At 38.9% G+C, this 19,260-nt stretch overlaps 1 pseudogene; it reads left to right on the forward strand.

Moving 5' to 3' along the window:
- The first annotated feature begins 1,540 nt into the window (after nucleotides 1-1,540).
- The window catches only part of LOC148011969 (uncharacterized), a 38,689-nt pseudogene continuing 20,969 nt past the window's right edge, over nucleotides 1,541-19,260 (forward strand).

A 19,260-nucleotide genomic window follows, 5' to 3' on the forward strand; every position in this document is an offset into this window, starting at 1 on the left:
TCTTTTTCCTCACAGGGGCTTCCTTGGGAAGCTAAGAGTGAGGAGAAGATGAAGGCTCAAACTCACCAAATGACTTGCTCTTTGAGGATTCACCTGAAAAAACTTTACCAATTGGTGTAACAGGGACAACAATTTCTTCAATTGTCTCCTCAACAATTAGCTCATGACCTTCTTCAAAAGATTTCTTCACCAAGACCTTCCTTGTAGTTTGTTTTGTCTTGGTCATTAAAACCCACACGATGCAATAAGGAAGCTAAATACTAAGACAATTGATTCCCATCACGCCGAAACGGAGACTAGATGGAAGCCTTGAACTCCTGCTCCTCACTTCACAATAAAGGTTGGCCCAATACAACATGATAGAGTGAATTTGAGTTCCTCCTTTTCCCTAATCGCTTTGTATTGGTGGATTCTAACACAACACGAATGCACGAGTTCCTTGTGTTTCTGTTTGCACACCGTTGCTTTGTATTTTCCCCAGTCACAGTGCAGTGTGAGAAGACAAGAAGAAGCTCTATAGCTCCAATATGACACATTGAAGGTTATTGCTAAAGTTCATGATATGTGCTATCGTGTTGCTTCGGACAACTCAACAGCTCTATAGCTACAATAAAACCTGATGAATGTTGTTGCTAAAGTTGGTGAAGTATGTTATCGCACTGTTTTGGACAAGTCAGCTTTCGACATCATTAACGTCGAACGTACGGCACCTCTATCGATTAGATACGTGAGAGCTGTCGAATGAACGGTAGTCATGACATAAGGTGTGAATTTGCGTTTGCGCAAACTGAGAAGTTCTTATATACTCGCGGGTGCTGATGTCCATGTGTTATGTTCTCATTAGCCATTTGATTAGGGTTTTTTGAACGTTTCTTCTTCCCCTCTTGCACCTATTTAAGGGCACCCAAATTTTTTTGCGCACTTTTCTTCCCCATTTCCTCAGGCGTCGAATGTCTTCAACTCCATCTCCATCTCTGTCTCCTTCCGTGCAGTGCTCCGAACTATTTGTCTCCTCCCCTCAGCTCTGACCAACATCGAACCCATTTCCTTCTTCATCACTAACACCCCCTCCATCCATAATCCTGTCTTTACTCTCCATGTCACCCCCTGTGTCCATACTTCATCGCCCCCTCCATCCATACTCCATCACCCCCTCCGTCAAAGTCGTATTCCTATCGCGTCGTATTCCTAACTCGTCATCCTATTCCTAACTCGTCCAACATAGCATGAGAAGATAAATAGAAAGGTTTTGATTTTCTTCCTATCACGTCTCCAACACGTCATTTTCCTACCCTCGCGAAAACAGTGCGATGCTGGGGTTTGGAGATTTTGAAATGCTTCTATTCGTGTCGTATTCCTAACTCGTCCAACATGGAGCGAGCACACCACTTCAAAAGGCTTATACCTTGATATTCACACTGTATATACAAGCATTCTAAGGCCTTTAGAGCTATTGAATCTCAAGAAGATGTCTGGTATAGAGATGTCACACGTGTCTACCTCAACATCTATCAAGAGGAAAAGAGTCCTTGAGCCCACAATGACAAATGAGTTAGTTGCCTCAAATATTTCTATAGCATCTCATATGTTTGTGACAATTGAAGGTTCAAGAAAAAGGATTGAAAGAAGGGAAAGGCTTCAAAGTTTCTTGTGAGGATCCCAGTGTTGTCTCAAATTACAGATGTCACAACCTCTGAGAAGCTTTTTGATTTTCTCATAGAAAACAATATTGACATTGCTTTCGATCTAATAACTAGGGAGATTTGCAATCCAGAGTGGGACCTTGATCAAGTTCTTAATTTTCTCAAATGACTTTATCAAGGAATATTTTGCAGAGTTTGAAGAGTTGGCATATCGTGTTGTTCAGTTGGATTTCAAGGAGTATGTTCACACCCCTGTTCGAAGGTCTGGCACTGAGAAGTCCTTATTTACCAAGAAATGTGGTTATCATTCTCTTGATAGATTTTATGCATTTGAGTTATACTATTTTCACCCAAAAATATGCAAGCTTATGCTTAAGTCTATTGCATTTATTGTATTTTCTCTTGTGAAATACCCTCTAAGATCTGATGAGAAGCATAAAGAAATCTCAAATTATCTAGCTGTTGCCTTCTTAAAGAGATTGTAGATGATATTGATGTTGAGGAGCAACTAGACACACAGATGGAAGCATTAGTTGCAAAGGACCTGGATGTTGCTGAATTCAAAGCAGAGACAATAATTGAAGAGACCACTATAGAGGTTGACGAGCCATCTAACACTCCTTCAAGCCTTATCGTTCCATCTTTGCCTACTTTCCCAATTAAAGACAATAAGTACATATTATTGTATGATCTCCAAATTCTTTTCAATTTGAGAGAAATTTATTGCTTGGTAGTTATTGCAAAGGCATCTGTAGATGAAAAAGGCATAGTGGATGTTGAAAATGAGTCCAAGGAGGACTTACTTAAATTAGATACTCAAATGTATGATGATAAGTTTATAGATGCATCAAATACTTTTTCCCTATGTTTAAGTAAGGTTAAAGATGCTGAGAGAGAGAGTTACAGGCTGTTGAGAAAGAGTTTGACCAATTTCAAGAGAAGCTTGGAATCTCCAATTTTGGAAGGGAGGAGTCAGAATATGTAAAGGAGCTCAAGGATGTTACGGAGACATCAATTAGCTTATGGAATCCAAGCAAACTTGAGAGTGACGAAAATCAAATGGTAATGCATTCTTTTGTTTTTATGGAACCACATACATATTTTCATTTTTTCATTCTGACTATTGCTTTTACCGTTGGAGATTGCAGATGACAATAATTTCTTGGGAAGAGCCAAAGGATAGAGAGTTGGTGGTAGTTCCCTAAAGGATGTTGCACTTCGGCATTACATATCGAAGATTGATCCCAATATTATGTTGGTTTTGCATAGCACTTTCTCAAAGGAGGCCTTATGACCAATTCTCTGTGTTAAAGCACTTACAAGGATTCTTGGTGGATAATCAGGTTTGTAGTACAATGTGCACAAAGTGCTATTTTTGGAAAAGACAGCAGCCATCCAAATATTTGGTTATGGTCCAAGCTTCTCTACCTCCAGGGCTAGATACTTCCTCGCATACTCATCTTATGTTTTAGTAACAAATAAAACGGATATCAAATCCATTTTATTTACAAGAGAAGAAAGTTTTTACGTTATAGAGGAAAAATGCTTGAGGAGAACGAGGATGTAAAGGCTCTTAAAAGCTAGGCATGTATATAATATTTTGAAAATAGTATCCGTATTTTAGATTCCACCGTATTTATTGTGTTCCTGATCTTTGAAGTTGTCTTTGAAAAAACCAATTGAATAACTCTTGAAGGGCTTTAGTTTTTTTTTGCTCCTCCTCCATGTCTAGTGCTCCGAAAGAAACACATACGTGCTTGGTAGTCAGATTTCTCCATACCTTGGCTACTATCAGTTGCTAGGGACCCTTGCTCTTCCACAAAATAAGGCCCATGAATAAGAAGAATATGATGTGGCAACCCAACAAGCAATAATCAATTTATATCATTAAAACTTGTTTTCAAATCAAAAAGGTTCAAGTTTATGTCTATCTTACCAAGTAGAAAGTAATATCCTTTTCTCCCCAAGCTTCCTTAATTGCTTGAACAAGATTCACAATTGAATGTTTGTACTCTTCCAAATAGTTAGATGTTATCTTTTGTTCACTAAGAATTTTTAAAAATATGTCAAGGTGTCTCCAAACCTCCATTCGTAGGAATGCAATTCGTGGTATGCTAGCCACATTTGTTGTGATTGCACACAACTCTCTCCAACACTCCCACAATGTGTTCATTTGTTTACCAATATGATTTCTTAGAAATCGTCTAGCTTTTGCACCCCCCATAGAGACATCTGCTAAGACCTCTCTTGTTTTCCCTAAGGCTATTGGATCCTTTCTTAGGTGAACTTGACCTCCATGAAAATCCATTTTTGACAATAAAGCCTCACATTTATCAATGTAGTCATTTGACAAAGATATTGGTTTTATTGAATATGCATAGTCAAGATGCAATCTAAGCAACTTATCAATTATTCTAATCTCCGCATTCAACATACAAATATGAACATTCCTTAGAGATATTGAGAGAATAGGATCCCACAAGCCACCCACGTTTTTGAACTTGCTCAAATCTATAGAGTTCCAAGTTGGGGCTCTTCTTGCTAGCCACAAAGTACTCCATTCTTTGGATCCCAAACTCTCCATGCAATAAATACAAGGATATTTTTCATTGGCCCCATTACTTAATCCAAGCATACATTTGATACTTTTTAAGTTGGCACTCATATGCCATTCAACATTAAAACTACCAACACCATCAACTATCAACATTTCACCTTCACTTTGAGACTTTATAATATCAGGAATACCTATATGAGAGAATAACCATTTCAAGATTTCATGACTTTTAGTTGGTACTTGGGCCGCACCAATCCACCAAAGCTCCATCTCAAATTGTATCTTAAACTATTGTTCTTGCCCCCTACAAAACTGTAACCCAATGTCCTATTCATGATACAGATGCTGACTCTTTCTATCTTTTGTCCCTTTTGAATCTGTGCTTCATCCAATTTTAGTGCGAACTTCAAAATACCACCACATTCTTGGACAGTAAATTTATACATATGGACCATTGCAATCTGGACTCTTTTATGATCAATCCAAATATTATTAAATGTGTTTTTATGTTTTTCATAGGGCATAGATCCTTTTATATGGATATACTCCCCAAAAATATCTGGAATGCTACGATTCATAGCTATCCTAGCAATTGAAACTGCAACAGGCCGAGGCAAACCAAATGCACTTATTCTATGACATTTAAGATTTGTAAACCACAATTTAGAGAGAGCACAATAACCTACTGATACCCATACTATCACATGTCTCCACTATTTCATTTGGTTTACCTATTCCTTTTAAATATTTCACTAACTCTTTCAAAGTTTAGCTTCTTAAGTTTACATTTTCAAGTGATTTAAGAATCCTTATAATGTCCTTCTTTGTCATGGCTTCTTTAATAAGCTTAATCCTCTCATCATTCTCTCGAATATTAATACCTAGTAAGCGCAATAGTTTTTCTTGCAATGACTGATTAGAGATTTCTAAATTATTAACCTTGTCTGTTATCTCAGAAATAGTTTTTTGTGCCAATGTTAATGCTTCCTTCATTTCATGCATTTGTTTTCTAAATGTAAAAGATACAAAATATAACCTCATGCAATAGCCAAGCATCCCATCACAACCATATCCAACATACCTTATGAAGTTGTGAATATTCTAAAAATGAGGTTTACCTGTAGAAGGGTCGGAAGGATAAATACTTTCATCCATCCATAAGTCTACATGCTTCTTTTCTTGTAATCGCAACTGTTAGCTTCATCCTTATCCAACAATCCTCAATGGTGTATACTCCTCCAAGATGAATAGATAGGATCTAAATGAATAGTAAGTTTATACTTGTGTGGTGGGGATGTGCTTGTATTGCTAGAAGAGGTACTGGTAAACATTTTGGTAGGAAACCCTAAACGGGGCAACAATATCACAGAGAAGGAAATAGAACCACAGGAAAGAGAGGTGCAAAAAATGAACATCGAGGAATAAATGAGCAGAGTCTTTTGGTGTGAAAATTCAAAAATACAAGATTTTTCCATTTGCAAGAGAATAAGACTGAAAAGGTGACACTTAACATCCATTAAAGATTGAAGATATTTAATACCCGACCTCTTAAATGAATCATACATTCTCTCATTAATCACATTCAAGTAGCCAAACTTGGAGGGTTTTTCTCTTTTAAACACCTTTTCCAATTAGATACTTAATCATTTTCTTAAGAGTGCCATTTTGAAACATTTTTGGCCCTAATGTGATACATTTGATGCTTTTATGCATTCACTGGGTTATTATGCATGATATGGATCCTTGTTTGTACACAAAGAAGGCTCATGATGACATCCTTATGATTTTGATCCTCTATGTGGATGATATATTGATTGCTGGGAGTACTCATGATGAGTTGGATACCTTGAAAGGTTAACTCAAGGAGAGCTTTGAGATGAATAACGTGGGGCAGGCCTCACATATTTTTAGGATGCGCATTACATGTGATCACTCTAAGGGGTTCCTATATTTGTCACAAAAGGAGTACATCTAGAAGGTCCTTGAGAAGTTTCATATGCAAGATGTTAGGCCTACTAGCTGTCCTTTACCTTCTCATGTGAAGGTCAATCAGGATGATTGTCTACAATCTGATGAGCAAAAGGCCTAAATGGCTAAGATCTCTATCTTCCTAGTCTTAGTTTGGGGGGATAAAAGCCTTGCATATATTGGTCCTGCAACATTTAGCAACTTTTACAAGCTCTTGTTGGACATCCAATCCTTCATTTTTTATTTCATCCCTTGTCCAATTCAAGGGCTTCTCTAGGGACAGTGACTAATTTATTTATAGCCTGAATATGTCTATCATGTATGCAAGTCATTCATATACAAAATGTTTTGTTTGTACTAGCTTGATATAGATCTAATCCTTATTCACCTAATAAATGAAATATAAAGAAAGCATAAATATTCTATACAAGCTACCATGCTAGGCAAACCAAAACCTTCTACTAGTGACACTAATTTGGACTACTCTAAACTCTTGACTCATGGCCATCTTCCAAGGTTTTTTGTGAGTGAATGCATAGTAGTGTCATAACATCACAGTAGTATTTAGGGGACATTTGGGATTTTTCTAGTGCAAGATTGAAGACCTAATGCACAATCCATTGCATCAATAGAAGCCATGGATGAGTTGGGGCATGAAGAAGTCATCTGCAAGCATGATGAAATTATCTAGACAAGGCACAAGCATGATGAGATGATCAAGACAAGGAGCAAGCATTTTCTCATCAAACAGTATGTTTTGAATTTTTCCAATACAATTGGGATTTGAATAGGAAATCTTAGACATATAGACATTCTTTAGGTTGATGGCTACCTACTTAATTACAAGACACACTCTTGTCCATTAGAAGCTTACACAAGCTCAACCAAACTCTACAAGTAAGAAGTGTGTTAAATTAATCAAATTTTTTTGAAGTTCTTATGGTAGCTCAAGTAGCACATCATGCTTGCGAGAAGATTTAAGTGATTTTCACTCCCACACAACAAGAAATCATTAGTCTATGTGATTCCTGACCAGTGGAGTATCTAACTTACGAGTCTTGTGTGTTATAATTCTGGTGCATTGCTTCAGATTTTGTAAAAGTTGCAGTTTTTACTTTCGTTTCAATGAATGTATCAAGTCCACACAAAAAAAGCCAAAAAAATAGGCTTCCACTTTCTTGTTGATGCATTGTAGTAATTTTTTGTCCAAGTATACTTGTAAGTTTTAGTTTTCTAAAGTCACATTATATTATTGATAACTAAAATTGATGCCCACTATTGATGCATTTTGTAGATTTACCAACTAAAGAATATATCTAAAATAAATATTTTCCTATAGAATCTAAACCACTATAATTTCTTTTTCTAAATCTTCATTTTATGATAGGATTAGATTTCTCTTTTTTCCACAAAATCTTCATTCTATGATTTTATAATTGCTTATTGTTATAACATACTATATTATAAAACTAGTTAAAGAAGAATCTTGAAATTTATCACAAAATAGCACTCGAGCTATCAAGGAGTGGGAATGGTGACCAATTAAATTTATAATGTCTTGAATCCCGTGCCTAATCACATTGTGCCTAATCACGTGACTGATTAAAAGTAAAGGAGGGAAACTATAATGTTTTTTTGCATAGGCTCACAAGTGTTTGGCATCTTGGAGCATAGGCTCGCAAGTGGTTGGCATGCTAGCACACTGGCTATCCAATACTAATGTTTAAAGCAATAGAATTATTCATGGAAAAAATTGCTTTGGTTATTGCTATTCATGTTGTTATTAGTGACATGATAGATTCGCCGCTATTAGCATTTCTACTAGTGTCACTATTAACATCGTTAGTGAGAATTAGTGATACAGATAGCAATGCTAATTATGACAATTAAAGAGTAAATTTTTGAAGTAAATAGCAAAGGTTATAGAGGGGAAAAATAATTAGGTGGCAGGGCATGCATCCTTGCCACCCTTCTAGCTATATACACTGAATATTCTTTCATAATTCTTTGACCAATGTAACACAAACCTAACACCCAAAAATTGTGCATCAGATTTTCTAAAAACAAGTAATTCTCTGATTCCAAAAGCTAGATATAATCAATTTGAAAAACTTGTTGGGAATAAAGGGCCACCGTGCATGCACCCACACTAAGTGTGAATGTACCCTTCAAGATTGTACCATCTTTATACAAACCCTTAGAATGAGAAATCCTCCTATTCCTATGGAATATGAAGCAACCAAGCAAGCATTTCTTCACTGTTTTAAGGAAATTGAAATTTCCTAAGACATTTGGAGAAAAATAGAAACTTGTAAAAAAGAAGAAGACTAGACCATAGAACTCTTTGCCCTAGAGTGCACCAAACTTTGGGATTGTTGGAATGCATATTTAGGCCTTGGAGAGAGAGCCCCAAAAATGTTGAAAATAAAATAGTTTGTTGAAAAATTGCAGGGAGAGGTGAGGACAAAGTTGGAAATTAAGGAACCAAGTACTTTTGAGGAACCCATATAGAAAAGGAAAGAAAAAATGAGAAATTTAAAAAGAGAGAGTCATTTAGAAGACCTAATGTTGAAAACAAAGACCAAAATTAGCAGGGGGATGGATAAAATTTTCAAATTTTAACAAGACAAAATGCTCAATTAGCACCAGAGGTTGAAGATCAATTATCAGGTCAATTGTAAAATATGAGGTTAGTAGCTTTGAGAGGGAGATCTTGGGGAAGAGGAAGTGGAGGACCGGTAGGACAAACCAATAATGAAAATTTAGGAAGTAGAAGAAGAAATGGAAGATGATATTTTTGAAGACCGATGGTGACTTTTTTCTTGTGGAGAGTTAGGTCATGTGAGCACAAATTGTCCTTATCCACCTAGAGCAAAAGGAGATATGTATCCTTTATCTCAAAGCTTGCCTAACAAACGAAATGATTTTGGGATAGAAATAAAAAATGATTCCATAAATTAAGATCCTAGGTTGACTGAAGAGGAGAAAGGAAAAAGTGCCATAAATTGTATTCTTCTAGAAAATCAGAACCAGGAAAATAAAATTGTTAATGTAATGCCTGTAATTAAAAGAAAGAGAGATCCTGAGATAGATGAACTTGAAACTAGTAAGGATGGTGAAGAAAGAGGTAGAAAAACAAAGAGAGGGGAGAAGAGAGAAGGAAATAAATTGAGAGCGTAGCCCTAGAAAACATTATTATGCTACTGATATTCCATTGGGGGAAGGAGAGAGTGACTTTGACCTTAAAAAGGATATGATCGGTAAGAAAGTAAATATATATTTGCCCAGTTGATGGAGTTGTGTCCTAAGATGAGATGACAATGGAAGAAATTAGTAAATCCGAAGTATAAGGATAAAAAGAAAGGAATAGTAAGAGTTTTGAGTATTGAAGAATTGCCTCATATTTGTCCTAATGTTGATCCTTGGCATAAGAATCAGAACATAGGTGAAGCATATATTGATGGAGGAGCACAAATTAGTGTGATTACTCAAGCTTGTGTTGAGCAATTTGGACTTTGAATTATTGAAGGATCAAAGTTTCGAATCAGGCTTGCTAATCATGCTAAAGTCAAGTACTTGGGTATCATTCAAAATTTGGAAGTGAAGGCTTATGGTGTGTCTACGAAAATTAATTGTCATGTTATGTCAGTAGGGTTGGAAGCTTTTCCGCTTATACTGGGTAGACCTTGGCTTAGGATAGCAAGAGCAATTCAAGATTGTAGAAAAGGTATATCGAAGGGGAGTACCAAAGAAATTTGATATGTCTTCAAGAAAAAAACAAGTGAATGAGGATGACAGTGAAGAAGAAGAAGATGAGGAGAGTGATAGTTCTAATGAGGAAGATGATAGTGAGGATGTAACATGTCCACCTGTTCCCTTCAGGACACGTCTCAGCAGTCCATCGGAAAGGAGGTCTAGAAAGCTCCGCCCGGTACTCCCATGGAATATCACGGGGTTTGCGATCTAGGACTTTCCGCGTCTGCCACGTAGCAGAAGTATTCTGACCGTTCCCACTTAGGACCGACCTGAATCAAGGTTTCCCCTAATGGTCATTTTCTAAACGGCAACTAGCGCCGAACCCGAAGCGAACTACTTTACGCAGAAACGCCAGGGCCGAAGCGGATGTTGAGAGATCGAGCTCCACTCGTGATATGCCAGGGTGACCGTTGTGCATTTATGTCACCGATGTGTCAGTTGCAGATGCAGTTGGTACACCGCCCATGAATAATAGCTAGATGACAGCTATCCTTATCTACTTTAGTTCGTGGCTCAGTTAGCATGCCACCTTAGTTAGTTGAGTTTTGTTTGAGACCCATATATACGGTTATTCTATTTTCTTTGTATGAGAGTTCTTTTGGCTTACACAAACTAAGAAGAGGAAAACTGTTTTCAGCCTCCACCTCTGTGTGTATTCCTCCATTGTGCAAGCAAGAAAGCTACAAGTGAGACTCCTTCCTTCTCTCCCACAATCTTGACATGGTATCAGAGCCTTGTTCGTGGTAAGGAGCTCAAGAAAGCAAGCCAAGCTCGCGGTGTTCTGGTAAGAGGAGCAGTGTTGCTTTCATTTTCTGTTTTGGGAGCAGATCTCTGCAGGTAGCACAGCCGAAAATTGCAAGAGTGCATTGTCTCAGATTGAGACGCCGTTCGCGGTGAAGCAAGAGGGCAATATATATTGCGGGACAGGGCTTTAGCCCTTGGCGACCCAGTTTTTTTGATTTGAGGCCATTTCGGAGCCTATTTTGGAGGCGGAAGTTTTCTGCACACACTCAGGAAAAGACCCATTTTTATGCTGTGCGACCATTGTTCTACAGGTCGGTGAAAAGTTACTGTAGAAATTGCATCGTATGCCTGTGCGCAGAGACATTGGGAGTTACAGAATCATCCTTGTTGCCTGTTGATGCAAAATCGTCACTAGGAAGTGACTGTGTGGTCAAATACCACTTTCGTCAGTTTTGCAGATTAGCCCTTATGAGGCTGAAGCTGTGTTCTTTGCAGTGACATAATTTTTTGCAGTGTTCTATAATGGCGTCTGATTCTCTCTCACAGATTGTCATTGAAAAGCTTGATAAGAACAACTTCCAAGCATGGAAGTTTAGAATGACAAATTTCCTTATGGGAAAAGAATATTGGGAATTTGTTGCAGGAAATGAAGAAGAACCAGTTCTTCCTGATGTTCCCAATCAACAGCAAATGCAGGCATTTAAAGCATGGCATGAGAGAGCCAGGAAAGTTATGTATTGGCTATCTATCAGCATTTCAGACTCTATGATTGTGCATATTCAAGATGCAAGTACGCCAAAGGAGGCATGGGATACTTTATCAAAAATGTATAGCACAAATACGCAAGCCAGGAAAATGCAGCTCAAGCAAGAGTTGCATAATGTGCAAAGAGAAAATATGAGCATCAATGACTACCACATGAAGGTGAAGAAGATTGCAGATGCACTTGCTTCCATTGGGTCGCCAGTGGAAGATGATGATTTAGTTTCTGTGACCTTGAATGGTCTAGGAAAGGATTATGCACAGTTTCGGACATCCATTTCAGTTCGTGAAAGATTTCCTGATTTTGAGGAGTTGATTGCTCTTCTAATTTCTGAGGAGCAGAGAAATGGTGGTGCATCTTCTTCAGGAGGAACTTCAAAAGAAGCTGTCTTCTACTCAAATGCTGGAAGAGGTAGAGGCAGAGGTAGAGGAGGCCGATTTGGAGGCCGTGGTAGAAATCAGAATATGCAGTAAACTCAAGAAAACCAGTCCTATGGAGGAGGACATGGTAACTCTAGAGGCAGGGGGAGCCAAAGAGGTCGCGGTGGATGGCAAAGAGACCAAAATGTAAACAGTAATGTTGAATGCTACTACTGTGGTAAAATGGGTCATATGGCTAAAGACTGCTATAAAAAGCAGAATGACATAATGAATGAAAAAGTGCAATAAGAGAATTATGCATCTTCTAGTAGACAGGGTGATGACAGAAATGAGCATTTGTTTATGGTGCAGCACATGAACAATTCTGTGACAAGTGCAGAAGAAAGCAACGATGTATAGTATGTTGACTCAGGTGCATCAAACCATATGACAGGTCATGCAGAATGGATGGAGGATGCAAGGAAAATAGAAAAACCAGGATTTGTGGAGACTGGTGATGATACTGTACATCCGATTGTGCAGATTGGAAAAATTCCTTTGTCTATGCAGGATGGGAAAAAGAAATACCTGTGCGATGTATTTCGTGTCCCGAATATCACCAAGAATCTGGTTTCTGTTGGTCAAATGGTTGAGCAGGGCTTGTAGGTCAGATTTAATCCTCATGGATGCTTTGTTGAGGATATGAAAAATAAAGGTCGCTTGATAGCAAAAGGAAAGAAGAAGGGCAGAATGTTTACATTGGATGCAGACATGCCTGAATTGAGTGCAGCAATGTTTGCACATGGGACCGGTGTAGTTGCAGATATTGATATCTGGCATAAACGCATTGGTCATGTTAATGTACAGCGACTTAAATCAATGCATGCCCAAAATATTGTTGCAGGATTGCCTAAATTCAAGGTTGTAGAAATGCATAAGGTATGTGAAGCCTGTCAATTTGGAAAACAGGCAAGGAAACCATTTCCTAGACATGTTCAAGAGAGTAAGAAGCCATTGGAATTAATCCACTCTGATGTGTGGACTACTAAAGTTGCATCTCTTGGAGGCTGTCATTATTTTGTCACTTTTATTGATGACTATAGCAGAAAAGTTTGGGTGTATTTTATAAAAAAGAAAAGTGAAGTTTTTGGGCATTTCAAAACTCTTAAAGCTATGGCTGAAAAAGAAACAGGTCTGCAAATAAAATGCCTAAGGTCAGATGGAGGGGGAGAGTACCTCTCAAATGAGTTTGCAAGGTTCTTGCAGGAGCATGGCATAAAGCAGCAATATTCATGCAGTCATACCCCACAACAAAATGGAATTGCAGAAAGGAAAAACAGGCATATTGGAGAGGTATCTCGTGCCATGCTCAATGAAAAAGACCTGCCAGATTTTTATTGGGCTGAAGCAGTTGCTACAGCAGTCTACATAATGAACAGGACTCCCACTGCAGCAATACATGGGATGACTCCAGAGGAGAGGTATACTGGTAGGAAACCAGATATTTCTCATTTGAAAATTTTTGGTTGCATTGCCTATGTACATGTGCCAGATGAGTTGAGATCCAAGTTGGATCCAAAAGCTGAGAAGTGCATCTTTATTGGTTACTCTCTGCAGCAAAAAGGGTATAGATCCTATAACTCTTCTACTCGTAAGTTTACAGTGAGCAGAGATGTTGTTTTTGATGAGATGAGTAGTTGGTATAAACCAGTAAATGTGATTGATGATGTAGATGCACAAAATGGTAATGCTGCACAGAATTCACAGCAGCAGTCACAAAATATTAGTGGACCTGGAGCATCCTCTAGCAGTGGTTCACATTCTTCGCCATGGACAGGCAGATTGAGATCAGGAGAATCTTCTCAAAGCAATGCAGATAGTGGTATGTAGGTATCACGAAAAGGAAAAGAGAAGGTAGATCAGCCCATGTTTGATGTGAATGCAGGTCACTCTTATGTGGATGGTGAATCCAGTGGCTCAAAACAGAGCATTGATGATGAGTTGGATATTCCTTCTATTGTTACACCTGGAGTAAGGAAGACCAGGGATGTTTTGAGAGCCCCTGGGAGTGAACCCACTTTGCGCAGGTCTACGAGAGCTAGGTATCATGTGGATAGGCTGAAATATGATGGATTTACAGCCATTCACTATGCATATATGGTCAAAGTGATACAGGAACCAGAACCCACTTCTTTTGAGCAAGCCATGGGAAAAGAAAAATGGGAGAAAGCCATGGATGAAGAAACGAATGCCTTGGAAGCAAATGCTACATGGGAATTGGTACCTTTGCCTAAAGGTAAGAATGCAATTGGTTGTAAGTGGGTTTATAAGGTGAAGCACAATGCAGATGGTTCTGTGAACAGATACAAGGCAAGATTAGTAGTCAAGGGGTATGCACAAACATATGGCATTGACTATGAAGAAACATTCAGTCCGGTTGCAAGGATGGCAACCGTAAGAGCAGTCATTGCTATGGCTGCATCAAAGGGATGGTCTTTACATCAGATGGATGTAAAGAATGCCTTCTTGCATGGTGATTTGCAAGAAGAGGTCTATATGGAGTAGCCACCAGGTTATGTGCATGCTGTTCATCCTGAGTTTGTTTGCAGGTTGAAGAAAGCCTTGTATGGCTTGAAGCAAGCACCTAGAGCATGGTCTGACAAGATAGGACAGTATCTTGTCACTATTGGCTTTCAGATTTCCAAGGCAGATTTCTCACTTTATGTGAGAAAAACAGAGAAAGGTATTATGCTACTTGTCATTTATGTTGATGATTTGATTATGATAGGTGACAGTGATGAAGATATCCTTCATGTGAAAATGCTATTGAAGCAGAAGTTTGAGATGAAGGATTTGGGAGAGATTCGTTATTTCTTGGGCATTGAGGTGATAAGATCACCAAGTGGGATACAGCTCTTGCAGAGGCAGTATGGATTGGACATGTTGTCCAACTATGGGATGACAGGCTGTAAGCCTATTTCAGTTCCTTTGGAGCAGAATGTGAAGCTGAGCGCAGATGCAGGTGAGCTTCTAGAAGACCCTACTATGTACAGACGCATAGTAGGAAGCTTGATTTATATAACTATTACCAGGACAGATTTGAGCTATGCTGTTGGATTGGTAAGTCAGTTTATGCAGGCTCCAAGGAAACCGCATTTGGATGCGGCTAGATGCATACTGAGGTATGTGAAGTCCACATTGCAGTATGGACTATTTTATGAGACTGGGGTTCAGATACAGTTGCATGGATACACTGATGCTGATTGGGTTGGTAGCATTTCTGATAGACGATCTACCAGTGGATATGTGTTCTCTTTTGGGAGTGCTGCAGTCACTTGGAGCAGCAAGAAACAGCCTACAGTTGCCTTGTCGAGCACAGAGGCTGAGTACAGGGGTGCAGCAATGGCTGCATGTGAGGTAGCTTGGTTGCACAAGCTACTTTATGATATGCATCAGTCTACAGATGGGCCACTTGTCATTTATTGTGACAACATGAGTAGTATACACTTGGCAAATAACCCAATCTATCATGCTAGAACAAAGCACATTGAGGTGCATTATCACTATGTGCGGGAGAGGGTTTTACTAGGTCTTATTGATCTAGCTTATGTCAGCACAGAGGATCAGGTAGCTGACATATTCATGAAGGCATTGGGCGCAGAGAAGCTGCGCAAGTTCAAAGACCTGCTTGGTGTGCAGGAATTGGGATTGAGCTCGAGGGGGAGTGTTGAGAGATCGAGCTCCACTCGTGATATGTCAGGGTGACCGTTGTGCATTTATGTCACCGACGTGTCAGTTGCAGATGCAGTTGGTACACCGCCCATGAATAATAGCTAGATAACAGCTATCCTTATCTACTCTAGTTCGTGGCTCAGTTAGCATGCCACCTTAGTTAGTTGAGTTTGGTTTGAGACCCATATATACGGTTATTCTATTTTCTTTGTATGAGAGTTCTTTTGGCTTACACAAACTAAGAAGAGGAAAACTGTTTTCAGCCTCCACCTCTGTGTGTATTCCTCCATTGTGCAAGCAAGAAAGTTACAAGTGAGACTCCTTCCTTCTCTCCCACAATCTTGACAGCGGATTCACACTGCACTTGGTTCAACGAGAATGGGAAATGAGAGGGTTTTAAGGCTCGACCTGTCTACCGTAAGGCATAGTCCCATTCCATTCCCCTAAAACAGCATAAACCAGGATTATTATAACGTAGACTCTGGGTCAGCGCCCTTACTATTCATTTCCTTTAATAAGATCTCCTTGCTGTCCATCGTGATTGAGAAAAGTTCCCAGCCAACTGGGACCACCCATCCGTAGGACGGACGGTTAGGCACCGGTTCCTTCACATAATCTTAGCACTTGACATAGAAAAACAGTGTCAAACAAGTTTCTTTTCAACAGGTTATCATATTTATCTTTGAAATACATTTATAAAGTCCAGCTCGTAGGCTTATCCATAATCCGCCCGAGGAAGGGACCTTTAAACCTGGCAAAGGATTGGGCTTGAGATGGATGCAATGGAAAAGGGCTTTAAATCCCAGGTTACAATGGAATTTATAGGGTCTCCACGGGTAGGGGGCTTTAAAACCAGGCTAATATGGACTTGTGGGAGTTGCAATGGGAAGGGGGTTTAAAAGAAAACCGGGGGTAAAATGGCTTTATGGAAATCCACGGGAAGGGGCGCTCTAAGAAGCCCCCTTAGAAGCTTCTATTTGGATAGCACGTGGCGGATCCTCTTGACCTCCTCTCAAGAGGGAGTTCACCTGCGGTTATGCGAGTTTTTAACCTTGGTCCCAATTTGCCAGTGGAGAGTCATGGTACCTCGCGTACAATTTAAAGATTGCATCGTCGATAACTCCAATGCTGGAATTGACCTTTGCGTGAGTCTCACACGGGGTGTGGAAAGTTGGACTAGTAATATTTTTCAACGGAAATATTACAGAGGATGAGAGTTCATTGATTAGGAGGTGTCATCTATTGCACTTGAGTTAGTTAATCTTGAAAAATAAGAAGAGAGAATTAAGGAGGATTTTTTGAGTTTGTTAGAAGACCATGAGAGAGAGGGCTTAAAAAATATAAGATTGATTGATAAAGTTGAGGGGTTCGAAATTGTTGCTTGATGAGTTTTTCTTAGAGTTTGTTGAGGTTTGTTATGAGTTTGGTAGTAAGTTTGTTGATCAAGAGAGTTTTGAGGTTTTGGGTTCAGACTCATGTTGTAATTTTGATGTTGTTGGTGTTGTTTATGACTTTGATGAGTCTTGTGAGATGATTGTTGATCACTTGAGTGGCCCTAGAGAGGCGTTTGTTTGTGGTGTTGCTGATGTTGTTTTGAGTAGACCTAACCTCATGCATCTTGATAGTTGTGTGGATGATTGTTTGGTTGATTTAGGTAACAATAATGAAGAAAAAACTTCATCTGATAGTCTTTTAGTTTCTTTGAGTTCTCCTAGAGTTTGTGATGATGGTTGTGATGATCTTGATTGGGGTTTTGAGGACCCAGAGAGTGACATTGATAAAGATGTGAGAGGGAATTTGAGTACGGCTATGAAAAGGGTTGAAAGAATGAGGGAAGATAGATCTAACACTAAGGGTAGAGAGTTTGAAAGAAATTGTGAGGTTGCAGTTGAAGAGGATTGGACAATTAGATGTTTGGATAAGGACAATGTCCCAAATATGTTACTTGATATTTATTGTGAGATTTTGTGTTACAGTATTCGTGAGAAAGATATGGAAAATGTTTATCATTATGTTTGTGGAATTGAAGAGTTGAAATCTTGTTTTTTTGAAGAGATGAAGTCTTGTTGTTTGGATAGGTGTCTCGGAGAGGTTTCTTGTTTTGATGAGTGCATTTTCTTGATATATTTGGCAACATAAAAAGGGTCATAACCTCATTTCAAAACCTAAGATTTGTCATGGTTTCCTTTTGGGAGGATGGGAGAGGTATGTGGATTGTTATGGATAATGAGATATTTTGTATTGACAGTGTGAGATGTTTTGAGAACTTTGGATTTGAAAAATTTGAGGATTTTAAAGAGAAATTTGTGGATAAATTTTGCATGTTCATTGAGGAGTTATTTGAAAATTACATGTCTTTGATTTTTCTGATTTATGAGTTTGAAGAATTCAAGGATGGAGGGTTGGATTCGATCTTTGATTGGCTCATAAATGTTGCATCGTTTTATGAAAACAACTGTTGCACATGAATGTTTGCAAACTAGGGGGAGGGCTTAATATGTCAATCAATTTTTCAAAAAATGAAAACCCTTAGAAAAATTGTAGATAGGTTTGATTTTTGTTACCTTAGTTTTTTGTGTGACGATTTGTGTTCTGTTTTGTATTTGGATTTTTTGTGTTTTTTTAGCTTAGGATTTATTTTTGTCATTTTTATAGATTTTTTTAGTGTGAAAACTTGATGGCCTTAGTCGAGTTTGGTATTTATTTGGACAGGTTGGAGTTAGAGTTTGTCGATGGCTTGGTTGATGGTTGATGGTTGCTGAATATTGTGGAACAGGTATATTTTCTTGCCGAGACTCTTGCACATCACGGGGATTATGGGTTTACAAGCACTTCAGATTGCACTTGTCGACGGATCCACTACACTCGAGGGTTGTGTGATATTTCTAAATACTTCCATGCCATCATGGGTTGGGCTTATGCACAGTTTTGCACTATTGTTGAGCACTAGCACGACATGAGGTCTGCTGGAGCTATACCCAGTAAACCTTAGTTGCACGTACACTTGAGAGAGCACCTTCAATGAGAATGCACAATTTTTTGCAACACGATATTTGGGATATTCATCACCAAATTAGGAATCTCTGGTTCAATGGGAAAGGTGGTTGGGTGAGTTTAAGGGTGTTGAAGGATGCCGTTAGTTGTGAGAAGGGTTGTTTTCTTGGTCAACATCTTGAGAACCATCATTTTTCTTGAGCGATAGTAAGATTTTGGATGGGAGGAGCAGAGTACAACATTTTTGTGCTCCTCCCATCCAAAAATAACCTACCAGAAGGATGAAATGGTCTTCGACTTACAATGTCATAGTGAAAAAGAAGGAGAGGCGATGTTGAAGGTTATTGGAGATCACTCTCCTTTCAACATGCATGGTGCATACTGCTCATATGGGACGTGAAGTCATTGGTGTTATTAATGTATCTAACATAATGAGACTTGAAAATGAGGTGCTCGCATTATTCAATGATTAGTAATGGCGATCGTCATTGATTTCGGGCAGCAATGGCGACAAATTTCGATGGCAGAAGATTCAGCAAGTTTCCTGAATCAAAGGGTGGCGGCGGCTGATAATCTGTAGCACAGATCCTTAATACTTTAGGATATGATAATGATGAAAGTGAGTGGTCGTATGATGATGACATCTGGGGAGCAGTTGAATACTCAGGCTCACCTGATTGCTTCCGTCAGATCATTCAGAATGCGGGTGTTCAGTCCTTGTTCAAGAGTGCAGGAGCTAATCTT

Source organism: Lygodium microphyllum, chromosome 28 (assembly GCF_053477565.2).
Source record: "Lygodium microphyllum isolate KBCC chromosome 28, Lygodium_microphyllum_v1.1.10, whole genome shotgun sequence".
Lineage (NCBI taxonomy): Eukaryota > Viridiplantae > Streptophyta > Polypodiopsida > Schizaeales > Lygodiaceae > Lygodium > Lygodium microphyllum.